The sequence below is a fragment of the Muntiacus reevesi genome, chromosome 2 (assembly GCF_963930625.1).
Source record: "Muntiacus reevesi chromosome 2, mMunRee1.1, whole genome shotgun sequence".
Lineage (NCBI taxonomy): Eukaryota > Metazoa > Chordata > Mammalia > Artiodactyla > Cervidae > Muntiacus > Muntiacus reevesi.
Window position 1 is genome coordinate 175,880,789 of NC_089250.1, and position 17,182 is coordinate 175,897,970.

The following is a 17,182-nucleotide window of genomic DNA, read 5'->3' on the forward strand; positions in this document are numbered from 1 at the left end:
AGTACAGGGGCCTGAGAGGGGAGGGGTGAGGATGTCGGGGCTTGGTACCCGGGATGACGTGGGAAGCTGGAGATCAGGTCTGAGGTGCAGCCTCCCCAGGAAGCATGTGGACCAGTCTCCCAGCCTCGGGGCCTCCTGGCAGCGCCTGAGGTCTTCCCAGGTGTGGGGATGATGCTGTATGCAGTCAGTTCTGAGTGGGATAGAGAACTACTGACGCTGAACATTCCCAGAGGCCCCGAAGTCAGCAGGAGTCACAGTGCTGTGCTGTTAATTAAAGGAAATAAGAAAGAGAATTGACGATCTAGAGGCATTTCAAGTAGAGTGATGAACTTCTGAACAGAGTGCACAGCCCACCAGGTACAATTTACCCCAGAAGTTGTAACATGGTGGTCCGTGAGCTGCAGTTAGCCTACCTGGAATGTGGTCTGCATATTTTAAATATCAGTTAATATATATATATGTGTGTGTATATACACCCAGTATTTGTTTCTCAGTTGATTGCCAGCATTTAGCCCTTATAAGATTTCACATAACATTCTGCTTTTTAGGCCCTCTGGAACAATTAGCAGGCCTGGGCCCCGGGTGCACACAGAAGCAGATGCTAGGCGACGCTGTGCCGCGTGCCGGCGGGGACACCCACTTCTCAGCACGCCCTGGTCCCTACCGTGTAACACCGCAGTTGCTCTGCGCGGTCCTGTTACCCACCTGCCCTGTGTGGACAGAGGAGTCTGTGTCCTCCTCTTCCATCATTCGGTCTATACTTGAGAGGACCTGTTGTTTTCAGAGCAATTGATCACAGTAGTTAAGAGCATGTTGAAGTCAAACACACCTAGCTTTGAATCTCAGCTCACCAGCAGTTACATTAGTGGTATTACTTTGAACAAGCTGCCTGTTAGCCCCACTTTCAATAACCTGCAAAATGGGGGTGATCAAGCCTCGTCTGTGGTGTTGAGCATTGAAAGGCTCTCGTGTATGTAAAACAACATACTTTCTGGCCCACAAGTGATCAGTTAATAAATTGTAGGCAATATTATATTTTATTGTAATATGACATAGGACTGGGTTTATTAGAAGGGGTATAAGAAAGCAAAAAAAAAAAGTGAACTTAGGAATGAGAACTGTTACAAGCTTTGATGGCAGATGACTTGGGTTCAAATACTACTATTCAACTTACTATTTGGACAAGTTATCTAACCCAGTTTGATATTTTCCCATCTGTAAAATGGATATAATAAAACCCACCCTAGAGGGTTCTCATAAAAATTAAGTAATATGATGTTTCAAATGCCCCAAGAAGAAGGAAATGAGGTTTCAAAAGAATCCATCTTATTTTTCCTCATGAAAAGAAGTAGTGATATGGGTGATTCATAACAGTGGTCTTAAAACCGGGGGACATGCCTTGGGTAGTGGCAGAGGAATGGTCTTCTGGATCTCCAGTTTCCACAGGCATATTAGTTGAGCTTCCTGAGAATGTGCCTTTGTGATGGTACCTGCCCATTCTCTTTTGCACCTGCTTTACATTATCTCTTCCACTTCACAGAAAAGCGCACACCTTTCCCAGTTTGAGTCTTCGGTGAAACCACATCTTCAGCACACAAGACAAGCACAGTTTAAAACATTGGGCTTGGAACTTCTCTGGTGGTCCAGAGATTAAGACTCCGAGCTCCCAGTGCAGGGAGCCTCCGGTTAGATCCCTGGTCAGGGAACTAGATCCCACCTGCTGCACCTAAGATTCTGCACGCTGCAACGAGGATCGAAGATCCCACATGCCTCAACCAAGACCTGGCTCAGCCAAATAAATAATTACTGAAAAGTAAAACAAAATATCGGGCTTGAAGAAGCCTCTTTAAACATCCCCTGGGGCTTCTTCCCTTCCCTCGATACGTACTTCTTTCACGGGCAGAGTGTGACGCTAGAAATGGGGTCTATTGCCCAGTCTTGGGGTTTTCCTAATTCAGATGTCTGTAGGTGGTCAGCAAGAGTGGTACCGTTTTCTTGTGAACACCCTTCTCTTTTCCATTCTCCAACCATCATCAAAGTATATATTGTGCCTCAAGGAATGTTTATGAGAACTAAGCAGGGAGACATCTGCAAGAAACAGCACAGGCAAGGCACCTTGTTGTATCCGGGCTGCAAACTTAGCGTCAAGGTCCGTGGCTTACACATTTACACAAAATAGAATTATAACTTTCAGGATTTGTCAGAAAGAAAACGTCTGCTGAGAAATACTCTTCTCTGAAGTACACTTGTCCCCATTTCACCTACCCAGAAAGGAGAAGAGCTTGGCGAGACCTCAGTGGCAGATCGCAACGAGAGCGAGCGTGTGTGTGTGTGTGTGTGTGTGTGTGTGTGTGTGTGTGTGTGTGTGTGTGTGTGTGTGTGTGTGTGTGTGTGTGTGTGTGTGTGTGTGTGTGTGTGTGTGTAAAAAGTTCTGTTCATTTTCTTCAGATCAGTGTCCCCTCTTGATGTAGAAAGACCACGCATTATAGGAAAGTTGGTGCTTTATATTTTCTCATTCATTTGGAAGACACTTTCATTAACTTTTGCAAAAAGGTATCATTTGATATTCCAAATCCATATTCATTTTTATTACCTCACTGTGTTTTGCTTGCTGGTATGCATCACTTTCTTTACTACTTGTTTATTTCTCTATGTTCTCATTAGATTTAAATTAACTGTATGCAGATATGTTGTCAATACCTTTTCTTTTTGTAGTTAATTTCTATCCAGTTCTGTTCATTCTGATAAATAACTTCCCACTCACTAAAATGTAAAGTAATTGGGGGAAAAAAAAACTGCTTTCACTCAAGAGGCATATCTCCTTTCTAAGATTTTACTGTTCAGTGATGATTTTTCAAAATTTGTAGTACATATATGTTGTTTTGATTAGCTGTGTAGTAACAATAATTACGATCAATGTAATCCACATGAAATTTTTTTAAGTGCTCAGAATATTTTGGTCAAAGAATATTCTTTTAAAATTACCATTTACTTGTATATTTTTATTTCAGAGAAGTATGTTGGATAATAAATGATGAGTATCTTTCAGGCATCGAAACATGTCACATTAGAATAAAATTCTGTGAGGTGAGTAGATTTAATACTCAAGTTCAAAGAGTAAAAAGAAACCATATGAGAGTTCTCTCTATTCATTTTTAAGAAATAAATATTGTGACTATCAAAATAATTATTTAAATTCCATTGGATACTTTTAAAACTGTGTGACAGTTTTATTTTAAAATGCCAAAACATACGCTGTGCCATTATTATATATGCAACTATTTAAACTTCTCTATGAGAGAACGTCTTTGGTGTTAACTTAAAAATATGCAAGGACACCAAGCTTTTTGCATGGCTCTTTGCACCAGGAAATTTACCTGTTAGCCTGACACACCCTGGATAATCCCCAGGAAGACAAAGTGCTGTTGCTTGTATTGAAGCAGGATTCATTTTATATATATATATATATATATATATATATATATATGTTCATTATATATGCACCATTAAAATAAAGTAGATGCTTCACTACCATTTCACCAGAAACTCGTTAAGAAGAGATGGGTTATTCTGAAGCAAAAACGGTTTAGGTTAGACGTGATGAATTATATTCTTTGCACTGAGGGCTTCAGACACTGAGATGGGTTATCAAGGATCCATTGTATTTTGTCATCATTTTTTTCAAGATATAAAACCTGTCTAAAAGTCTTAGGCTATTTTTTCAAATGACTGTTTTATCTGCTTCCTTCCAATAAGCACATTCAGCTGTCATATGTTAGCCTTCATGAGGCTGATGTAAGTCTCAAATTGAAAAACATGGATACTCTATGAAATGGGAGCTATATTCCTACCTGGCATTGAGGCCCTCTTTCTCCTCCACTCCGGTGTGGGCAATGAAAATACCAACCCTAAAAAAAGGAAATAATATAAGTTCAGCTTTTCCATCTCTGGCTAAATATGGCACTTTCTTTGCTGCTTGTGTTACAAACTGCAGGATGAATTTCAGTGAGTTTCAAATGTTACGTTAATCATATTGATGCTTATCTCCATGTTTAAGCACAGGTGTGGCTACAGTGGGAAAATGAGAGTGGTTCAGTGATTAAACAAAGTTGCGTAAGTGTCATAGGCAGATTTGTATTTTTTTTTCTCCCAGAAAATGTTTACTGTAAATTATTTTTTCTGCTTTGGAATAAAAAAATATTTTGTAATTATATTCAAAATATATGTATATATATACCTGTATACATATATGTATGCCCAAAATTTCTAGTGCTAGGCACTCCAGCAGGAGGAATAATTGGATACTCTGCTGAAAATCTTATAGTCTCCTTTCGTGATCTGTCTTCTGTTACAGTATAAACAGTAGAAATTTGATGGATATTTATTTTTCATTTCAGTAAAGAATAGGAATGGTTAAGGGAAAAGTTACTTTTTCTTATGTCCTATAAAGGGACAAAAATTCTACAATATCCATAAAATTTAATAAATACCTGGGAATAACCCTTATAAGAAATGAGTAGAGTATGAAGAAAAATAGAAAACCTCACTGAGAGATATAAAGGTGAATTCTAGATAGGAAATCTAAACAACCGTAAAGCTGGACAAAATATACGGAATAATTGTTTTCGAGATACTGGGGCTCCGGCAGCCGAAGGTGTGATGCCTGAGAGGTGGAAAAGCAACAAGGCGAGCCCTCTGACTGCCCGACTCGCCGCCCTGAGGGCATCTCCAGGCTGTGGCGCAGAGATGGAGGGCACAGGGGAGCCGGAGGGTCCGACCCCGAGGAGGGGAGGGCAGCCGAGAGTTGAGAGCGATCGAGGCCGAGGACTGGAGGGCAGAGAGCCACGCAGAGAGAGGGAACTCTGGGGACCTGCAGAGGCTCTTTTTTTGAGTATTTAGCAGATTGTCCGCCAGCACACGCATGTGAGGAGACTGCCCAAGTCCAGGAAACCAGGTGCCCGAGACGGGGTGCAGCAGTCCCCAGGCTCACAGAGGGCTGGGCCGAGGGCCTGTTCTTAGCAGCCTCACTGAAAAACCGCATGATTCACGGCATTATTGGATAGGGTGACAGAAGGGTCTTGGGCCTGTAGTAGGGAATTACTAACCCTGGACCAACTACAGCTCTGGTCCTGCCTGAGAAATCTTAAAAGACCAGAAAGGATCAAACTGTTTCTAAGTATCTTTGCAGCAGTGGAGAGCAAAGCTTAGGAATATTTATAGGAATATAAAAATAACATCAGATACAATACCAGCACCAAACAGGGTAAAATTCACAATGTCTAGAATCCAGTCAGAGATCATTAGGGATGTAAAGAGGCAGGAAAGCATGATCCAAAATGAGAAAAATCTATCAACCGAAACCAAACCAAAGCTGACACAGATGTTAGAATTAGCAGAGAGTGGAGTTGAAACACGATAACTGTATTCCATGTGATCAAAGTTAAGTAGAGACATGAAAGATATTAAAAGGCAGAAGATATTTCTAAGGATGAAGCCCATAACATCTGAGATGAAAAGCACAATGGGTGAGACTATCAGCAGATTAGACATTGCAGAAGAATATATTAGTAAACTTAAAAATATAGCAATATAATGGGCTCCCCGGGTAGCTCAGCTGATAAAGAATCTGCCTGCAATGCAGGAGACCCAGGTTTGATTCCTGGGTCAGGAAGTTCACCTGGAGAAGGGATAGGCTACCCACTCCAAAATATTAGTAAACTTAGAGCTATATAACTATTCAAGATGAAAGGCAGGGGCTTCCCTGACAGTCCAGTGGTTAAGATTCTGTGTTTCTGATGCAAGGGATGCAGGTTTGATTGCTGATCAGGGAACTAAGGTCCTAAGTGCTGTGCAGCTCGGTCAAAAATAAATAAATAAGTACAAATGAAAGTCAGAAAATAAACACAATGAAAAGACCATTAGTGAATTACGGGACAACTTCACATGGCCTAATGTATGTATAAGTTGAATCCCAAAGACAGGGGTGGTAAAGTATTTGAATAAATAATACTGAGAAATGTGTGCATTTGATGAAAACTACAAACTCATCAATGCAAGAAACTGAGCAGATGCCAATAGTGGAGTTACTAGCCAGTATAATAAGAAAAAGAAAAAGCATCTAGATTGTCAGAGGAGATGTAAAAATGTCTTATCGAAGGTTACATGATTGTAGAAAATGTGATATTGTCTTTAAAAAACTGCTAAAATACACATGTGTTTAGCAGTGTCATAGAATACTAGATGAGCATGTGAAAGTGAAAGTTGCTCAGTCATGTCCAGCTCTTTGCAACCCCATGGAATACACAGTCCATGGAATTCTCCAGGCCAGAATACTGGAGTGGGTGGCTTTTCCCTTTTCCAGGGGATCTTCCCAACCCAGGGATCGAACCCAGGTCTCCTGCATTGCAGGCAGATTCTTTACCAGCAGGGCCACCAGGGAAGCCCAAGAATACTGGAGTGAGTAGTCTATCCCTTCTCCAGCGGATCTTCCTGATCCAGGAATCAAATCGGGGTCTCCTGCATTGCAGGCAGATTCTTTACCAACTGAGCTATCAGGGAAGCTATAGATGACCATACAAGTCACTTATATTTCTGTATACTAGGAAAGAATAATCTGCAAGTTATTAAGATTTATGATTTTTCTAAAATATATAAAATTTATTTTCTAAAATAAAAACAAAAATACTTTTAAAAATATCTTCAAAAATCTTAGAGATGAATATGACAAGGTATTACAAGATTTTTATACTAAAAACTAAAGCATTGCCTAAGTTTTCTAAAAGAAGACCTAAATAAAAGGATATTCCATGTCCACGTGTCAAAAAACTTAGTATTGCTGCCATGTCAGACTCTCGCAGATTGATTGATTGCTTGGCCATACCCTTTAGGCTTAACACCCCGAGATAGCACTTCATCACTAAGTTATGAGTTAGACTCCTCTACCTATGTTTTATTTTCAGTTCAGTTCAATAGCGAAGTCATGTCTGACTCTGTGACCCCATGGACTGCAGCATACCAGGCTTCCCTGTCCATCACCAACTCCCGGAGTTTACTCAAACTCATGCCCATTGAGTCAGTGATGCTATCCCAATCATCTCATCCTCTGTCGTCCCCTTCTACTCCAACCTTCAATCTTTCCCGGCATCAGGGTCTTTCAAATGAATCAGTTCTTATCAGGTGGCCAAAATATTGGAGTTTCAGCTTCAACATCAGTCCTTCCAACAAATATTCAGGACTGAGTTCCTTTAGGGTTTACTGATTGGATTTCCTTGCAGTCCAAGGGACTCTCAAGAGTCTTCTCCAACACCACAGTTCAAAAGCATCAATTCTTCGGCGCTCAGCCTTCTTCACAGTCTCTCTCAAATCCATACATGACCACTGGAAAAACCATAGCCTTGAATAGACAGACCTTTGTTGGCAAAGTAATGTCTCTGCTTTTTATTTTTTTATTGAAGGATAATTGCTTTACAGAATTTTGTTGTTTTCTGTCAAACCTCAACATGAATCAGCCATTGGTATACATATATCCCCTCCTTTTGAGCCTCCCTCCCTTCTTCCTTCCCATCCCACCCCTCTAGGTTGACATCTCAGAGCCCCTGTTTGAGTTTCCTGAGCTATACAGAAAATTCCTGTTGGTTTTCTATTTTACTTGTGGTAATGTAAGTTTCCATGTTACTCTTTTCATATATCTCACCCTCTCCTCCCCTCTCCCCACGTCCATAAGTCAGTTCTCTGTTTCTCCACTGCTGCCCTGTACATAAGCTCTTCAGTACCATTCTTCTAGATTCTGTATATATGTGTTAGAATGCGATGTTTATCTTTCTCCTTCTGATTCACTTCTCTCTGTATAATAGGTTCTAGGTTGTCTCTGCTTTTCAATATGCTGTCTAGGTGGGTCATCGCTTTTTTTCCAAGGAGCAAGTGTCTTTTAAATTCATGGCTGCCACACCATCTGCAGTGATTTTGCAGCCCTAGAAAATAAAGTCTATCACTGTTTCCATTGTTTCCCCATCTATTTGCCATGAAGTGATGGGACCAGATGCCATGATCTTAGTTTTCTGAATGTTGAGTTTTAAGCCAACTTTTTCACTCTCCTCTTTCACTTGCATCAAGAGGCTCTTTAGTTCTTCTTCGATTTCTGGCATAAGGGTGGTGTCATCTGCATATCTGAGGTTATTGATATTTCTGCCGGCAATCTTGATTCCAGCTTGTGCTTCATCCAGCCCGGCATTTCTCATGATGTATTCTGCATATAAGTTAAATAAGTACAGTGACAATATACAACCTTGATGTACTCCTTTCCCTATTTGGAACCAGTCTGTTGTTCCATGTCTGGTTCTAACTGTTTCTTCTTGATCTGCATACAGATTTCTCAGAAGGCAGGTCAGGTAGTCTGGTATTCCCTTCTCTTGAAGAATTTTCCACAGTTTATTGGGATCCACACAGTCAAAGGCTTTGGCATAGTCAATAAAGCAGAAATAGATGTTTTTCTGAAACTCTCTTGCTTTTCCAATGATCCATCGGATGTTGGCAATTTGATCTCTGGTTCCTCAGCCTTTTCTAAATCTAGCTTGAACATCTAGAAATTGATAGTTCACATATTGTTGAAACCTGGCTTGGAGAATTTTGAGCATTTCTTTGCTAATGTGTGAGATGAGTGCAACTGTGGGGTAGTTTGAACATTCTTTGACATTTCCTTTCTTTGGGATTGTAATGAAAACTGACTTTTTCCAGTCCTGTGGCCATGGTTGAGTTTTCCAAATTTGCTGGCATATTAAGTGCAGCACTTTCACAGCATCATCTTTTAAGATTTGAAATAGCTCAACTGGAATTCCATCACCTCCAGTAGCTTTGTTCATAGTGATGCTTCCTAAGGCCCACTTCACTTCGCATTCCAGGAAGTCTGGTTCTAGGTGAGTGATCACACCATCATAGTAATCTGGGTCATGAAGATCTTTTTTGTATGATTCTACTATGTATTCTTGCCATCTCTTCTTAATATCTTCTGCTTCTGTTAGGTACATACCATTTCTGTCCTTTATTCTGCCCATCTTTGCATGAAATGTTCCTGTGGTATTTATAATTTTCTTGAAGACATCTCTAGTCTTTCCTGTTCTGTTATTTTCCTCTATTTTTTTGCATTGATCACTGAGGAAGGCTTTCTTATCTCTCCTTGCTAATCTTTGGAACTCTGCATTCAAATGGGTATGTCTTTCCTTTTTTCCTTTGCCTTTCACTTCTCTTCTTTTCTCAGCTCTTTGTAAGGCCTCCTCAGACAACCATTTTGCCTTTTTGCCTTTCTTTTTCTTGGGGATGGTCTTGATCACTGCCTCTTGTACAGTGTCATGAACCTCCATCTACAGTTCTTCAGGCACTCTATCTATTGGATCTAATCCCTTGAATCTATTTGTTACTTCCACTGTATAATCATAAGGTATTTGATTTAGGTCATACCTGAATGGACTAGTGGTTTTCCCTACTTTCTTCAACTTAAGTCTGAATTTGTTATTAAGGAGTTCATGATCTGAGCCACAGTCAGCTCCTGGTCTTGTTTTTGCTGACTGTATAGAGGACTGGGGAGACAGACTCTTGGAAGGCAGAAACAAAACCTTGTATTGCACCAGAACAGAGGAGCAAGGAGCACTGACCCCACAACAGACTGACCCAGACTTGCCCATGAGTGTCTAGGAGTCTCCAGTGGAGGCGTGGGTCAGCAGTGGCCTGCTGCAGGGCATTGAGTGCAGCATGGGACCTTTTGAATGATGTCTCCATTATCTTCCTTACCTCCATCATAGTTTGGCCTCAGGTCAAACAACAGGGAGGGAACACAGCCCCACCCATCAATAGAAAATTGGATTAAAGATTTACTGAGCTGTGGCCTCACCCATCAGAACAAGACCCAGTTTCCCCCTCAATCCCTCCTATCAGGAAGCTTCCATAAGCCTCTTGTCCTTATCCATCAGAGGGCAGACAGAATGAAAACCACAATCACAGAAAACTAACCAAACTGATCACATGGACCACAGCCTTGTCTAACTCAATGAAACTATGAGCCATGCTGTGTAGGGCCACCCAAGACAGATGGGTCATGGTGTAGAGTTCTGACAAAATGTGGTCCACTGAAGAAGGGAATGGCAAACCACTTCAGTATTCTTGCCTTGAGAACCCCATGAACAGTATGAAAAAGCAAAAAGATAGGACACTGAAAGATGAACTCCCCAGGTCGGTAGGTGCCCAATATGCTACTGGAGATCAGTGGAGAAATAACTCTAGAAAGAATGAAGAGAGAGCCAAAGCAAAAGTAACACCCAGGTGTGGACGTGACTGGTGATGGAAGTAAAGTCTGATGCTGTAAAGAGCAATATTGCAGAGAAACCTGGAAGGCTAGGTCCATGAATCAAGGTAAATTGGAAGTGGTCAAACAGGAGATGGTTAAGAGTTAACATCGACCTTTTAGGAATCAGTGAACTAAAATGGACTGGAATGGGTGAATTTAACTCAGATGACCATTGTATTTACTACTGTGGGCAAGAATCCCTTAGAAGAAATGGGGTAACCATCATAGTCAACAAGAGTCCAAAATGCAGTACTTGGATGCAATCTCGAAAGCAACAGAATGATCTCTGTTCCTTTCCAAGGCAAACCATTCAGTATCACAGTAATCCAAGTCTATGTCCCAACCAGTAATGCTAAAGAAGCTGAAGTTGAATGGTTCTATGAAGACCTATAAGACTTCTTAGAACTAACACCCAAAAAAGATGTCCTTTTCATTATAGAGAACTGGAATGCAAAAGTAGGAAGTCAAGAGATACCTGGAGTAACAGGCAAAGTTGACTTGGAGTACAAAGCAAAGCAGGTCAAAGGTTAACAGAGTCTTTTGTTTTGTTTTTAATCTGCTGGGTCCCCTATCATCAGGAAATGTCCCTTTTCTTAAGTGAAACGTAACCAGTTGGTTTTGTCACCAACCAGCCAAGCTGAGGGTAACCCCCACCTGCATTTTCCCACAGAGGACCAAGTCCCCGGGTTGGTCAGTTTCCCAGCCTTGTTTCTGGTCATTCCTCCTGGTTCACTGTCCTCTGTGAGCTGCCCAGCTCACAACAGTGGGTTATGTTTTGGTTTAAGTGAACTAGTCTTGCCCACGTTGACTAAAATAAGCAGAATCCCTTATAATCCCAAACTCTTAACACTTGGGGTAGCTTTCTTATTTCCTGGGGCCCAGGAGGTGAATGGTTGGGCACTAGATGTAAAGCTTTCAGTGTAATTTTGACCTTTCTTCCTTATTACAAAGCTATATTTAAAGCCCTTGAATTAATACGTGAAGTTCTCATTCCTAAGGCATCAGGTCCTTCTGTCAATCTGTTTATGAGGAAGGGGAAGATAAACTCTGGCAGGTGAAAGTGGGCGGACTATTCTCATCTTACTCCTGGTCAGAGTACCCATGTTGAATTCCAAGGCTTTCACGGCGCGAGTCTGTGCTGTTGTGTTTGATTTTGATCTCTAATATTAATAGTGTGTCACGAGGCTTATATTCCTGCTACTCAGTTGTGTATTGTTTATATTTACTTCTGATTTTAATTGACTATCTTTTCAACTCCGTGTGGTCATAGTAGATATGATTCTTTGCAGAGAATTTCTGAAGCAGAATCAGCATTGAACTTTTAAAAATTCTTATTGGAGGTGATTTGGATTTAGACAATTAATTCCATTTGCCTTGTTCGTCTCATCATCATTGTCAAATCTAAGAACTTTAACCAGAATGACCAAACAAGTGTGTACATAATTGTCCACAAATGCTTCCAACAAGATGAGTGAAAGCTTTTTAATTTGTTTCTAATTCCCTTATGCTAATATTGTAACACTTAATAGCCTAGGTTCTCTCTCCATTGTGTTTGATGTGGATCAGTTTGACTGTGTAGAAACTGACATTTCTCCTCATATTTTAGCCCTTCATATAACGGTCTTAGATTTTTTAATGTCTCTAGAGAACCTCGCAAAATAAAGAATTAAGTAAACAGATGGAATAAAGGATTTTTAGCTCTAAAAAACCTGAGGTCTTTCACAAAAATTTCTGAGGCTCTGTTCTTTCTGATTTGAGAGGTGTTTGGGCTTCCCTGGTGGCTCAGAGGTTAAAGTGTCTGCCTGCAATGCAGGAGACCCAGATTTGATCCCTGGGTCAGGAAGATCCCCTGGAGAAGGAAATGGCAACCCACTCCAGTATTCTTGCCTGGAGAATCCCATGGAGGGAGGAGCTTGGTAGGCTACAGTCCACGGGGTCGCAAAGAGGCAGACACAACTGAGCCACTTCGCTTTCACTTTCTCCTAATCACATATCTGACAGACTATTTTCAGCCATGTGCCTGTATTTCCCAGAACGTAAATTTCTGTTTTTCTGTCCCTGGTTTGGTGATTGAAGCTAGGAATGGATGAGGAATGAGTGATCCCAAAACAGTGTTCCTGTTAGAGAAAATTACAAAAACCACAACCCCAGGAGAAGATATTTTGGAACTTTTCAGTGTTAACTTTGAAATCCTGAATTAGTTTTTGTAAGTGAATACGCAGTTCACATGTAGTTACTGGTCTGTGGATACTCAGCATCTGCTTGTTCTCTGGAGCACTTGGAGTCCTCAGATTTATGTTTTCAAACAGTACGACAGACACATAGGTGCTTCCTAGCCCAGTCCCAGAAGGGACCTGTCTGTCGCCTCTTTCAGCTTAATACAGGTTTTTAAGTAAATAAAATTCAGATTAGAGAACTTTTGAGGCTATAATGTTCCCATTGACTAAGTTCCATCTTTATTATGCTGTTTACTTTAACTTCATACTGATTAACTCTTGAATTCAAAACGTAACCCTTAATGTCTAGGACATATTAGTGAGCTGGACAATGCTTCAAAATTTTGGGTCCATCTCTATCTTAACAAGTTTCAGTCTGGATTTTTCATTTCACTATTTACTTGAGGAAAAAACCAACTATAGATTCATTCCACTTTTGACTGTTGCTGTATTTTAAAGTTTCAAGTAGGAAATTTTTAAAAATGAAATTGAAAATACAATTATTTGTCATCTTGTTTCCAAAGATAGAATTGCGTTAGTTCTAAGAAGGATATAAACAGCTTAGTTTTTTTTTTTTTTTTTTCCTTAACACTTTAAAGAATGGAAGACTTCCCTGGTGGTCCAGTGGCTGAGATTCTGCACTCCCAGTGCAGGGGGCCCAGGTTCAAAGCCTGGTCAGGGAACTAGGTCCCACATGGCACAGTTGAGAGTCCTCATGCCTCAACTAAGGATCCCACTGATGCCATGAAGACCCAAAGCACCCAAATAAATAAAAATAAATATTAAAAAAAATAGCGCTGGACGTTGGGCCAAAATAGGAAAGTTTATTATAGAACTTGGTTGTTTATTTTCATAAAATAGGTATTTCCATGCCAGTGTAAAAAAAATTAAAGTTGTGCAGAATAGTCTTGTCTGTGGTGGCATAAAATGAATGTAGGCCCCCCAAAAAGAAAAAAAAAATCTAGTTTAAATGGGTATGAAAAATCTTTCTTATGGATTGAGTTACGTCCCTGCCATTAGAGGAAGAAGTATGGCTTTTCTTTTCTACAAGGAGGATGTTATTTTGTTATTCTGAACTTGATAGGATTCTGTAGACGTGTGTGCTTAGAGCGTCTAACTCTTGTTGGGAATAACTGCTCAGCAGTAACTGTGCTGAAACAGACAGTATTTTGTCAGATACTTTCTAAAATTTGAGTGACTCTTATTAGGGATACTCCTCATAATGTGTTAATTAGCCTCAGTTTCTTGGGGACTATTTACCACTTTAATGATTCTTAGTGGTTAGCCAGGAAGCCATGATTTTTTAAAAAGAGATTATTCAGTGAGGCATTATTGAGGTTTTTCTGTGACCATTATGAGTGCCTAGTAACTTAAGACATCTTTTCAACCAAAATTATGTCAGCTACATTCTGGGGCGTTCCAGGACAGGTCGGTCAAAGCCTCTGTGAAATAAAGGAAGGTCATTGGGCTGCTCTCACAGTGTCAGGGCTGACTGGACATTGGGCAACAACAGAAGGAAGCGGGCCCACCAGAGCCGAATCACCCCATCGCCAGCCCCGTCGGGTCCTGCTGCTGCTGGCACTGCTGGACCCTGGTTCCTCCAGTAGAGCCCCGCCCTGATTGGCATTGGGCACCTGCCCCGGCCCCCTGGCCCAGGGCCCCTTTGTGCCCGCCACTGTGCCGTTGGAAGATGCTCTTTTCGCCCTGCTCCTGTGTCCCCAGTCCCAGATCTAAGTGTCCAGACTCTGTGTGTGCAGGGGTCACGCACTATCTCATTCCTGTGCCCTGTTAATGGAGCAAAGAATTCTCCAAACACAGGAACACGGTGCAGACCCTGGGCAGACAGTGTCAGTCATCCTTTCCAGGTAGGGCTAGTCAAGCAACTGTTAGGACTGAATTGGACCTAGAACGGCTTCTTAGAGTTGAGGTTGCCGCCGTTGCCCATTTCGAATGGCAGTTCAGAACTGAGGTGCTCTGTACACCAGAAAGAACATTTAAGCCCTTGGGTTTGTTGTGGTTTTGTTCGATTTTCTTTAATTTGCTCCTCCTGGTAATGAACTGGCCCCAGAAAAGGTTCTGTTGGTCTGGTAGATTCTGCCGTGAAACGGTGAATACAAATGTTCCCTGGTGTGGTTTTTTTGAAATGGGAACAGGCATTTTCTATATTTTAGTGGCATATGGTGCTAAGATTTTATCATGCTTTCTTACAAAGAGTCAGGAAACTTTCTCTGCTTAAACGTGTATGTTTGTAAACAATAGGCTTGCGCTGAATATTCCCATCTGTTGGATGAATATAATTTGTGTAGGAATTCCTGTATTAGGTGGAATACTTTGCAACTTTTTTGTATATTTCTTTCCCTGGTGAGACATTAGACTAAGAGACAGTACAAAGCAGCATATGCCTAATATTCAGTTTTTTGTCTGCTTCTCCCTGTTTGAAAGCAGTGCTGTTTTTGTGTATTAGTACATAGGATTACTATAGAAATTCATAAGAACATAAAAACTATTCAGGGTATTGCAAAAAAAATATTAATAACAATCGTATAAATGTGGTTAAGTTGCAATGATGAAACTGTTCTTGTAGTTTTTCAAATATGTACTCCAGTAACTTCTGTTATTTCTTTTCCAAAAACTTTTCTTGATTTTGTTTTAACCCAATCTCAAAACTCTTCCTTATTATAATCACAGTATATAATAATCCAAGCTGCTCATCCTTCTAGTCTTGATTTGTAATTTAAATAAATGGCATTGACTCTTTGTGTTCAGTTTGGTATTGTTCTGATTGTCTTCACTAATTAATTTTCTGTTTGAGAAGAACCATTCTTCAGTATAGAATAAATTTTTTTTTTTAGGATAAAATCTTGAACACTAAGGCTCAGCAGTATTTTTTCATAAAATATTTTATTAATCTTGCCATAAGATCTCATGATGGTTACCAGGGGGCAAACACACTTTGATTAATATTTGCTTAATACTGAATTACCTGTATTGTCCAAATGTTTTAGTCACTTAAAAATTATGCCTATCATTTCCTCTTTCTGGTTGACTAATTAGACATACTTGAGTAAAAAGATGAGCAATTAGTTGAATATAAGTGATTTCAAGGTATGTGTAGGAACTGAGCAAATAAAGCGTGTGTCACTTGGTGCCTTTTACCTGATGATGATGATGATTATTTTTTTTACATTTCTCTGATTATACTTTGTAAGAGGAAGTGTTTTTTAGTTCACGATACCTATTACTAGATAACTAGGTATCTATTTGGAGAAGGCAGTGGCACCCCACTCCAGTACTCTTGTCTGGGAAATCCCATGGGCGGAGGAGCCTGGTAGGCTACAGTCCATGGGGTCGCTAAGAGTTGGACATGTCTGAGTGACTTCACTTTCACTTTTCACTTTCATGCATTGGAGAAGGAAATGGCAACCCATTCCAGTGTTCTTGCCTGGAGAATCCCAGGGACCGGGGAGCCTGGTGGGCTGCCATCTATGGGGTCGCACAGAGTCGGACACGACTGACGTGACTCAGCAGCAGGTATCTATTAGCAGAGCATCTTGTTAGAAAAGGATAGCATCATGGTGTCTTCTCTTTTTGGGAAAGTAGGCAACTATTTGATTGGGTTCAGGCTCTCTTTTTCCTTCTTAGGATAGCACCCTCCCATGTGTGAAAAGTATCCAGAACTCAAGTCTTGCTTCTTGGTGGACATAGCTTAGAAACCAATTAAATGTGCTCTCCTAGGTAGCATGAAAGATTTGAGCTTCAGAGCTGCAGAACTCACATCAAGTGGTCCCTCCTTGTGTCTCCTGCTTGTTTATGGGCTTAAAAACATCTTGCATTACAGGGAGCTCAAAGTCAGTGCCCGGAGACAACCTAGAAGAGTGGGATGGGATGGGATGGGAGGGGTGGAAGGAGGGAGGCTCAAAAGGGAGGGGGCATGTGTATACCTATGGCTGATTCATGTTGATGTATGGCAGAAACCAACATGATATTGTAAAGCAATTATCCCTCAATTAAAGTTAAAAGCAAAAAAAAAAAATCCCTGAATTATAAAAAACCAGGGTTTTTATGGAAACCATCTTCTAATTACTTTCCCGCCCTATAATATTTACTGACCTTTTTAGAAAGGCATTGATTTGAGGAATGGTTGTTCATAATCATAGGAATGGAAAATACAAATAAAATAACCTTTTAGTCAATCAGGAAAGACTTTAAAGTTAATATCAGGCCATATGTGTAGAAGAAAGGCAGGTATGTGAAGTGAATGCTGCTGGAAGGCGTCTGCTCTTTGCGGGGAACAGAGCTGTGCCCTGGCATCCCTCTCGCTTTGCCTGAATAACACCTGTGTCTCATCCCGCGTTGTCTGAACTTTGATGCAGGAGCTCATAACACGCTAAGACTGTTGCAGTTCTAGAAAGAATTTTTAGAAATTCTGAGAAAGGGAATTAAAAAAAAAATCAAAAGGCCTAGTTTAAGTGGAATGCTTTTCAGCTACTCAGCAGTTCTCTTTCATTCAGGCCATTTTGGGTGACGTGTCTACATGATGGCCCGGGGTGCAGTGGTGAACAAGACGGGTCCAGAACCTCACTGCAGGGGGTAGTCACAGCCTAGTTGAGGAGACAAACAGCCATTACGT

General features: G+C 40.7%; 1 protein-coding gene across 2 annotated transcripts in view; it reads left to right on the plus strand.

Annotated features, from left to right (window-relative positions):
- SDK1 (sidekick cell adhesion molecule 1) overlaps positions 1–17,182 on the plus strand; it is a 715,166-nt gene that overhangs the window by 272,968 nt on the left and 425,016 nt on the right. The gene's annotated exons all lie outside the window — the stretch shown is intronic.